This window comes from Harmonia axyridis, chromosome X (assembly GCF_914767665.1).
Source record: "Harmonia axyridis chromosome X, icHarAxyr1.1, whole genome shotgun sequence".
Classification (NCBI taxonomy): domain Eukaryota; kingdom Metazoa; phylum Arthropoda; class Insecta; order Coleoptera; family Coccinellidae; genus Harmonia; species Harmonia axyridis.
This window is the reverse complement of record NC_059508.1, coordinates 36577281-36587280: the sequence shown is the minus strand read 5'-3', so window position 1 is coordinate 36587280 and position 10000 is coordinate 36577281. Positions and strand designations below refer to the sequence as shown.

General features: G+C 44.2%; 2 non-coding genes across 2 annotated transcripts; one reads left to right on the top strand and one right to left on the bottom strand.

Annotated features, from left to right (window-relative positions):
• Nucleotides 1-700: 700 nt before the first annotated feature.
• LOC123687711 lies at nucleotides 701-2606 on the bottom strand. Its single transcript, XR_006749421.1, has one exon. It is a non-coding gene; the product is annotated as a small subunit ribosomal RNA (ribosomal RNA).
• Nucleotides 2607-6241: 3635 nt separating this feature from the next.
• On the top strand, nucleotides 6242-6360 carry LOC123688364. Its single transcript, XR_006749891.1, has one exon. It is a non-coding gene; the product is annotated as a 5S ribosomal RNA (ribosomal RNA).
• The last annotated feature ends 3640 nt before the right edge of the window (nucleotides 6361-10000 follow it).

Genomic DNA, 10000 nt, shown 5'->3' with positions numbered 1-10000 from the left:
TAAGCAGCCGGCTCCTCGTTCCATCAAGGAACTTCGCCCAACCACAAACGCCGACATAAGCGGCCGGCTCCTCATCTCGTGAGCATCTCTAAACATGGACCTACAACGAAGGCTGCACACACGTGCGGCCGGCTCCTCGTTTCGAGGATATCACAAGACTTCGCCCAACCACGAACGTCAGCATAAGCAGCCGGCTCCTCGTTCCGTCAAGGAACTTCGCCCAACCACAAACGCCGACATAGGCGGCCGGCTCCTCATCTCGTAAACATCACGAAACTTCGCCCAACCACACGAACGCAAAGCCAGCGGCCGGCTCCTCGTTCCGTGCACATCACGAAACTTCGCCCAACCACAAAACTCTACGTGCGTTCTAGGTACCCGGATAATCGGTCTAAACGATCGCATCCATATAGGGTTCCGGTCATAATCGTCTAACCAAATGCTCACATAATCTGCGATCGTTCTGAAACGACGGACGTAAGCCAAGAGGAGACGCCGACCAGATGTTTAACGTCGATCGGGCAACGTGATAGCTCACTATTATCTCACGGCGCCGCTCCCACAAAATGTTAAGGAAGGCTAATCCGATCGATTGAAGCTACCTCGAGCCAACTGCTTGATCGACGATGACGGTTTCGGTTTCTAAAACTTGATTTATGTTTTTGTTTGTATAATGAAATACGCACAAAACAAATCTTGTTAATGATCCTTCCGCAGGTTCACCTACGGAAACCTTGTTACGACTTTTACTTCCTCTAAATGATCAAGTTTGGTCATCTTCCCAGCAACAGCGGTGACGCCGAAACGCCACCGCGTACCGGTCCGAAGACCTCACTAAATCATTCAATCGGTAGTAGCGACGGGCGGTGTGTACAAAGGGCAGGGACGTAATCAACGCGAGCTTATGACTCGCGCTTACTGGGAATTCCTCGTTCATGGGGAACAATTGCAAGCCCCAATCCCTAGCACGAAGGAGGTTCAACGGGTTACCCGGTCCTCTCGGACAGGGAAGACACGCTGATTCCTTCAGTGTAGCGCGCGTGCGGCCCAGAACATCTAAGGGCATCACAGACCTGTTATTGCTCAATCTCGTGCGGCTAGAAGCCGCCTGTCCCTCTAAGAAGAATATAATGTACGCAGACAGTAAAAACCCACCGACCGAAGCCGGGGGCCTTTGAGGATGTCTAATACGCCTAGTTAGCAGGCTAGAGTCTCGTTCGTTATCGGAATTAACCAGACAAATCGCTCCACCAACTAAGAACGGCCATGCACCACCACCCACCGAATCAAGAAAGAGCTCTCAATCTGTCAATCCTTCCGGTGTCCGGGCCTGGTGAGGTTTCCCGTGTTGAGTCAAATTAAGCCGCAGGCTCCACTCCTGGTGGTGCCCTTCCGTCAATTCCTTTAAGTTTCAGCTTTGCAACCATACTTCCCCCGGAACCCAAAAGCTTTGGTTTCCCGGAAGCTGCCCGCCGAGTCATCGGAGGAACGTCGGCGGATCGCTAGCTGGCATAGTTTATGGTTAGAACTAGGGCGGTATCTGATCGCCTTCGAACCTCTAACTTTCGTTCTTGATCAATGAAAACGTTTTTGGCAAATGCTTTCGCTTCTGTCCGTCTTGCGACGATCCAAGAATTTCACCTCTAACGTCGCAATACGAATGCCCCCATCCGTTCCTGTTAATCATTACCTCGAGGTTCCGAAAACCAACAAAATAGAATCGAGGTCCTGTTTCATTATTCCATGCATAAAATATTCTGGCAAAATTTCAGCCTGCTTTAAGCACCTTAGTTTGTTCAAAGTAAAAGTGCCGGCCCACCTCGACACTCAGTGAAGAGCACCGCGGCGGGGCAATTTGGGCCGCCCTTGCGAACGACCCGCCGGCAGGACGTCTCGCGACACGCCAGTTGACACCGCGAACGATGAACCGGACGGCGCGAGACACAAATTCGACTACGAGCTTTTTAACCGCAACAACTTTAATATACGCTATTGGAGCTGGAATTACCGCAGCTGCTGGCACCAGACTTGCCCTCCAATGGATCCTCGTTAAAGGGTTTAGAGTGTACTCATTCCGATTACGGGGCCTCGGATGAGTCCCGTATCGTTATTTTTCGTCACTACCTCCCCGATCTGGGAGTGGGTAATTTGCGCGCCTGCTGCCTTCCTTGGATGTGGTAGCCATTTCTCAGGCTCCCTCTCCGGAATCGAACCCTGATTCCCCGTTACCCGTAACAACCATGGTAGGCGCAGAACCTACCATCGACAGTTGATAAGGCAGACATTTGAAAGATGCGTCGCCGGTACGAGACCATGCGATCAGCTTAAAGTTATTCAGAGTCACCAAATTGTACGATGACGAGCGAACCCGCCACCTATTGGTTTTGATCTAATAAAAGCGCTCCTTCCGTTCCCGGTCGGAGCTCTATTTGCATGTATTAGCTCTAGAATTACCACAGTTATCCAAGTAAATGTGGGTACGATCTAAGGAACCATAACTGATTTAATGAGCCTTTCGCGGTTTCACCTTAATTTGGCTTGTACTGAGACATGCATGGCTTAATCTTTGAGACAAGCATATGACTACTGGCAGGATCAACCAGGGAACTGCGTGCTTATACGATCGGTCCACGAGATTGCCGGTATGGCCAAACCCGTTCGCCTCTCGTCATGTGGCACTAGCCATGTCGATTGACTTCGACTAGCGCCGCACATCAGTAAGTGCAAGTCCTCGACGAAACGACGTAACAGCCCCCAGTCAGCATGAGACTCAAGCTATATATACATCATCATCATCTCGGACAAAACACCGATCAAAAATGAGAAAGTTTCTAGAAACAATCCCTCGCCAAGGCGTCCATATATAATACGAACCCCCGGCTATCAACTAATTTCTTATACACATTCCATCTCGACCCTTCGCTATACATGTGAATATAACGACACGGTGATTCGAGATTCAACAATATTTGTCGCTCGGAACGAATTGAGTGGTTGCAAATTTTTTGTGAACATAACCCGCAACGGGCAGAGGATCACGATTTTAAGGTTGGTCGCTTAAAGGCCATTCGACTACAAAGAGACGAAGCGGACCGCGACCTCGCTGCATGAGGTTGACGAAAGCGACCCAAGATGCGAAAGCCGAAACCAACACACCTTGCCAGTACCCAAACGCCGAGGTCGGATTCGGGTCTACCACTTACCAACTGAATATCATCCTAAAAAGAACTCCAAACAGTCTAGGACAGGACCCATTCTCCACCCCTTCTATATATGTCAGGAGAACCCCGGATTCCCCTCCAGACACGATTTAGCAAACTTTTCCCGATCGATCCGACCCACCGAGGCCGTTTCGACCGTTCGCCGCGCCTACTAGAGCTGATTTCTTCGGACTCCGATCAGAAAATCCGCCGATGCATGTCGTTAACACCTAGTCCGCCTCGTCCGATCGATCGAGGCCGTTTCGACCGTTCGCCGCGCCTACTAGAGCTGATTTCTTCGGACTCCGATCAGAAAATCCGCCGATGCATGTCGTTAACACCTAGTCCGCCTCGTCCGATCGATCTAGGCCGTCTCGAACCACCCATCGCGCATCGAAAGTCGCATCTCTCGAACTCCGATCCGGAAATCGGCCGATGCATCACGTTAACTATTTCTTATATATCTAATATAATATACATGGAGACGGTAAGAATTCTTTTAATCGAAGATATACATATACTTCTCATCAATATCCAAAAGCTTATCGAAAAATAAATTACTCAACTTTTACGTGAAGAATCGTTCACCCAAACCTTATCCCCTATATATGTCAGGAGAACCCAAGGTTCCCCTCCAGACACGATTTAGCAAACTTTTCCCGATCGATCCGACCCACCGAGGCCGTCTCGACCGTCCGCTGCGCCTACTAGGGCCGATTTCTTCGGACTCCGATCAGAAAATATACCGATGCATGTCGTTAACACCTAGTCCGCCTCGTCCGATCTATCTAAACAGTCTCGACGCACCCAACACTCTTTCAAAGTCGGATTACTCGGACTCAATCTGAAAATGGACCGATGCATGACGTCAACACTTAGCCCGCCTCGTCTGATCTATCTAAGCCATCTCGACCCACCCAACACGCCTTCCAAGTCGGATCACTCGGACTTCGATCTGAAAATCTCCGGACTCATTTTTATGAATATCCCCAGTCAGTAAGAACGTTATTTCGCCAATATATACCAACAATAAACCATATTCCAATAGCTGAACCAAAAATATAATTCCCGATCCAAACGTTCTGCATCGCCCAACGCGACCACCTTCCCTATATATGTCAGGAGAGCACAGGGTTCCCCTCCAGACAACACTTACGCTCTATCCCCGACTCTCGGTCGATCGATAGGCCAGGTCAGCGGTGTCTGTTTCGGCCGAAGCTCGGACTTTGGTCAAAATGTTCCGATACAAAATTTGAACCAAGATAGATACAGATATGATTCCTTCTTAAATATACGTTGATTATCGAACAGAATATGGTAAATATTTTGCGATGACCGAGGATTTCATGAATTTTTTTTTTTTTTCGAAAAAATTTTCTATTATCGGAATTTCCTCAAATTTCATTTGGTTGCCTCCTAATGCTTATTAAAAATGATAACCAACAATCAGAATCATTATTTATCATTTATTTCAATTTTTATAATGAAAAACGTTCACGTCCTTTCGCGCCTCTCGATCGTCGTTTACGTGATGCATCGGTCAGCCCTAGTTTACGTGGTGCATCGGTAAGATCGAGTTCACGTTCTGCATCGGTCTGCCCGAGTTTACGTGGTGCATCGGTAAGATCGAGATTACGTGGTGCATCGGTAAGATCGAGTTCACGTTCTGCATCGGTCTGCCTGAGTTTACGTGGTGCATCGGTATGATCGAGTTTACGTTCTGCATCGGTGTGATCTAGTTTACGTTGTGCATCGGTAAGATCGAGATTACGTGAAGCATCGGTATGATCGAGTTTACGTTCTGCATCGGTCTGGACTCTGAGATATATTTTCGACGTGAAAATGTTCCGATACAACTTTTGAACCAGGATAGTTAGAGAGATGATTTTTTCTGGGATGTACGTTGATTGGGGAATGGATTGTGGAAAATAACTTGCCATGACCGAGGTGTTCTCGAATTTTTTTTTTTTTTCGAAAAATATTTTCTGATTTTGGATTTCACTCAAATTTGATTTCGTTGCCTTCTAATGTGTTCTAAAAGAGTAAATCAGTAATCAGAATCGAAAAATATTTTTCGGATTTTTTTTTTTTTGAAAAAAAATTTTCTGATTTTGGAATTTCCTCAAATTTGATTTGGTTGCCTTCTAATGTGTTTTTAAAGCGTAAATCAGTAATCAGAATCAATATTCATTGTCGACTTTAATTTTTATAAGGAAAAATGTTCACGTCCTTAAACGCCTCCCCATCATTAGCCCGAGTCCAAGTCGATGTCAGTCCCGAGCGGACGGTGTCAGATACTACCTATCGCCCCGGTCTGGACTTGGCGAGGTATTTCGACGTGAAATGTTCCGATACAACTTTTGAACCAGGATAGTTAGAGAGATGATTTCTTCTATGTTGTACGTTGATTGTGGAATGGATTGTGGGAAATAACTTGCCATGACCCAGGTGTTCTTGAATTTTTTTTTTTTTCGAAAAAAATTTTCTGATCTTGAAATTTCCTCAAATCTGATTGCGTTGCCTTCTAATGTGTACTAAAAGAGTAAATCAGTAATCAGAATCAATATTCATTGTCGACTTTAATTTTTATAAGGAAAAATGTTCACGTCCTTAAACGCCTCTCCATCGTTACCCCGACTCCAAGACGATGTTAGACCGGAGCGGACGGTGTCAAATGCGACCGATCTCCCCGGTCTGGACTTAGCGAGATATTCCGACGTGAAATGTTCCGATACAAAAATTTAACTGTGATAGTTAGAGAGATGGTTCCTTTTGTGATGTACGTTGATTGTGTAATAGAATATGGAAATAAACTTGAGATGACCGAGGTCTTCTGGGATTTTTTTTTTTTTTCGAAAAATATTTTTCGATTTCGGAAATCCCTCAAATTTCATTGAGATATGTCCTAATGTGTTCTTAAAACTTAAATCAACAATCAGAATTAATATCCAAAAGTTATTTCATTTTTTATAAGGAAAAACGTTCACGTCCTTTCCGCTCCCAAAAAGTGAGATATCATAGAAAATATCGCTATATTTGTTGTTTACGGCCATACCACGCTGAAATTGCCAGTTCTCGTCAGAACACTGAAGCCAAGCAGCGTCGGGCGCGGTTAGTACTTGGATGGGTGACCGCTTGGGAACACCGCGTGCTGTAAGCTTTTTTTTTACGTTCTGCATCGGTCTGCCGAGATAACGTGGTGCATCGGTATGATCGAGTTTACGTTCTGCATCGGTAAGATCGAGATTACGTGATGCATCGGTAAGATTGAGATTACGTGGTGCATCGGTAAGATCGAGTTTACGTGGTGCATCGGTAAGATCCAATTCACGTTCTGCATCGGTAAGATCCAGTTCACGTGGTGCATCGGTAAGATCGAGATTACGTGGTGCATCGGTAAGATCGAGTTTACGTGGTGCATCGGTAAGATCGAATTCACGTTCTGCATCGGTAAGATCCAGTTCACGTGGTGCATCGGTAAGATTGAGATTACGTGGTGCATCGGTAAGATCGAGTTTACGTGGTGCATCGGTAAGATCCAATTCACGTTCTGCATCGGTAAGATCCAGTTCACGTGGTGCATCGGTAAGATTGAGATTACGTGGTGCATCGGTAAGATCGAGTTTACGTGGTGCATCGGTAAGATCCAATTCACGTTCTGCATCGGTAAGATCCAGTTCACGTGGTGCATCGGTAAGATCGAGATTACGTGGTGCATCGGTAAGATCGAGTTTACGTGGTGCATCGGTAAGATCCAATTCACGTTCTGCATCGGTAAGATCCAGTTCACGTGGTGCATCGGTAAGATTGAGATTACGTGGTGCATCGGTAAGATCCAGTTCACGTGGTGCATCGGTAAGATGGAGATTACGTGGTGCATCGGTAAGATCGAGATTACGTGGTGCATCGGTAAGATCTACTTTACGTTCTGCATCGGTCTGCCCTTGTTTACGTGGTGCATCGGTAAGATCGAGATTACGTGAAGCATCGGTATGATCGAGTTTACGTTCTGCATCGGTCTGCCCGATATTACGTGGTGCATCGGTCTGCCCTAGTTTACGTGGTGCATCGGTTTGGACTTAGAGATATATTTTCGACGTGAAAATGTTCCGATACAACTTTTGAACCAGGATAGTTAGAGAGATGATTTTTTCTGGGATGTACGTGGATCGGGGAATGGATTGTGGGAAATAACTTGCCATGACCGAGGTGTCCTCGAATTTTTTTTTTTTTCGAAAAAAATTTTCTGATTGTGGAATTTTCTCAAATTTGATTTGGTTGCCTCCTAATGTGTTCTAAAAGAGTAAATCAGTAATCGGAATCGAAAAATATTTTTCGGATTTTTTTTTTTTTCGAAAAAAATTTTCTGATCGTGGAATTTCCTCAAATTCGATTTGGTTGCCTTCTAATGTGTTTTTAAAGCGTAAATCAGTAATCAGAATCAATATTCATTGTCGACTTTAATTTTTATAAGGAAAAATGTTCACGTCCTTAAACGCCTCCCCATCATCAGCCCGAGTCCAAGTCGATGTCAGTCCCGAGCGGACGGTGTCAGATACTACCTATCGCCGAGGTCTGGACTTGGCGAGATATTACGACGTGAAATGTTCCGATACAACTTTTGAACCAGGATAGTTAGAGAGATGATTTCTTCTATGTTGTACGTTGATTGTGGAATGAAATACGGAAAATAACTCGCCATGACCGAGGTGATTACGATTTTTTTTTTTTTTCGAAAAAAATTTTCTGATCGTGGAATTTTCTCAAATTTGATTTGGTTGCCTCCTTATATGTTCTAGTAGCGATAATCAACAATCAGAATCAAAATCCATGGTCGGGTTTGATTTTTATAAGGAAAAATGTTCACGTCCTTTTTTACAACCCCGACTCATTGACGATGTTAGAACCGAGCCGGCGGTGTCAGATACGACCGATCGCCCCGGTCCCGATCGTCATTTACGTTGTGCATCGGTCTGCCCGAGATTACGTGGTGCATCGGTATGATCGAGTTTACGTGGTGCATCGGTAAGATCCAATTCACGTTCTGCATCGGTAAGATCCAATTCACGTTCTGCATCGGTAAGATCCAGTTCACGTGGTGCATCGGTAAGATGGAGATTACGTGGTGCATCGGTAAGATCGAGATTACGTGGTGCATCGGTAAGATCTACTTTACGTTCTGCATCGGTCTGCCCTTGTTTACGTGGTGCATCGGTAAGATCGAGATTACGTGAAGCATCGGTATGATCGAGTTTACGTTCTGCATCGGTCTGCCCGATATTACGTGGTGCATCGGTCTGCCCTAGTTTACGTGGTGCATCGGTTTGGACTTAGAGATATATTTTCGACGTGAAAATGTTCCGATACAACTTTTGAACCAGGATAGTTAGAGAGATGATTTTTTCTGGGATGTACGTGGATCGGGGAATGGATTGTGGGAAATAACTTGCCATGACCGAGGTGTCCTCGAATTTTTTTTTTTTTCGAAAAAAATTTTCTGATTGTGGAATTTTCTCAAATTTGATTTGGTTGCCTCCTAATGTGTTCTAAAAGAGTAAATCAGTAATCGGAATCAAAAAATTTTTTTCGGATTTTTTTTTTTTTCGAAAAAAATTTTCTGATCGTGGAATTTCCTCAAATTCGATTTGGTTGCCTTCTAATGTGTTTTTAAAGCGTAAATCAGTAATCAGAATCAATATTCATTGTCGACTTTAATTTTTATAAGGAAAAATGTTCACGTCCTTAAACGCCTCCCCATCATCAGCCCGAGTCCAAGTCGATGTCAGTCCCGAGCGGACGGTGTCAGATACTACCTATCGCCGAGGTCTGGACTTGGCGAGATATTACGACGTGAAATGTTCCGATACAACTTTTGAACCAGGATAGTTAGAGAGATGATTTCTTCTATGTTGTACGTTGATTGTGGAATGAAATACGGAAAATAACTCGCCATGACCGAGGTGATTACGATTTTTTTTTTTTTTCGAAAAAAATTTTCTGATCGTGGAATTTTCTCAAATTTGATTTGGTTGCCTCCTTATATGTTCTAGTAGCGATAATCAACAATCAGAATCAAAATCCATGGTCGGGTTTGATTTTTATAAGGAAAAATGTTCACGTCCTTTTTTACAACCCCGACTCATTGACGATGTTAGAACCGAGCCGGCGGTGTCAGATACGACCGATCGCCCCGGTCCCGATCGTCATTTACGTTGTGCATCGGTCTGCCCGAGATTACGTGGTGCATCGGTCTGGACTTAGAGATATATTTTCGACGTGAAAATGTTCCGATACAACTTTTGAACTAGGATAGTTAGAGAGATGATTTTTTCTGGGATGTACGTTGATTGGGGAATGGATTGTGGGAAATAACTTGCCATGACCGAGGTGTTCTCGAATTTTTTTTTTTTTTTCGAAAAAAATTTTCTGATTGTGGAATTTTCTCAAATTTGATTTGGTTGCCTCCTAATGTGTTCTAATAGCGATAATCAACAATCAGAATCAAAATCCATGGTCGGGTTTGATTTTTATAAGGAATAATGTTCACGTCCTTTTTCGCCTATGTTCTTTTTCGACGTGAAAAGTTCCGATACAACTTTTGAACCAGGATAGTTAGAGAGATGATTTTTTCTGGGATGTATGTTGATTGACGTACGAAACTTGGAAAAAAAATAGAAAAGACCGAGGTACTCTAGAAAAAAAATTTATTGAAAATATTTTTTTGATTTCGGAATTAATTCGAAATTCATTCAGATGTCTTCTATCAATATCGCGAAAGAAAAATCAATAATCAGAATCGA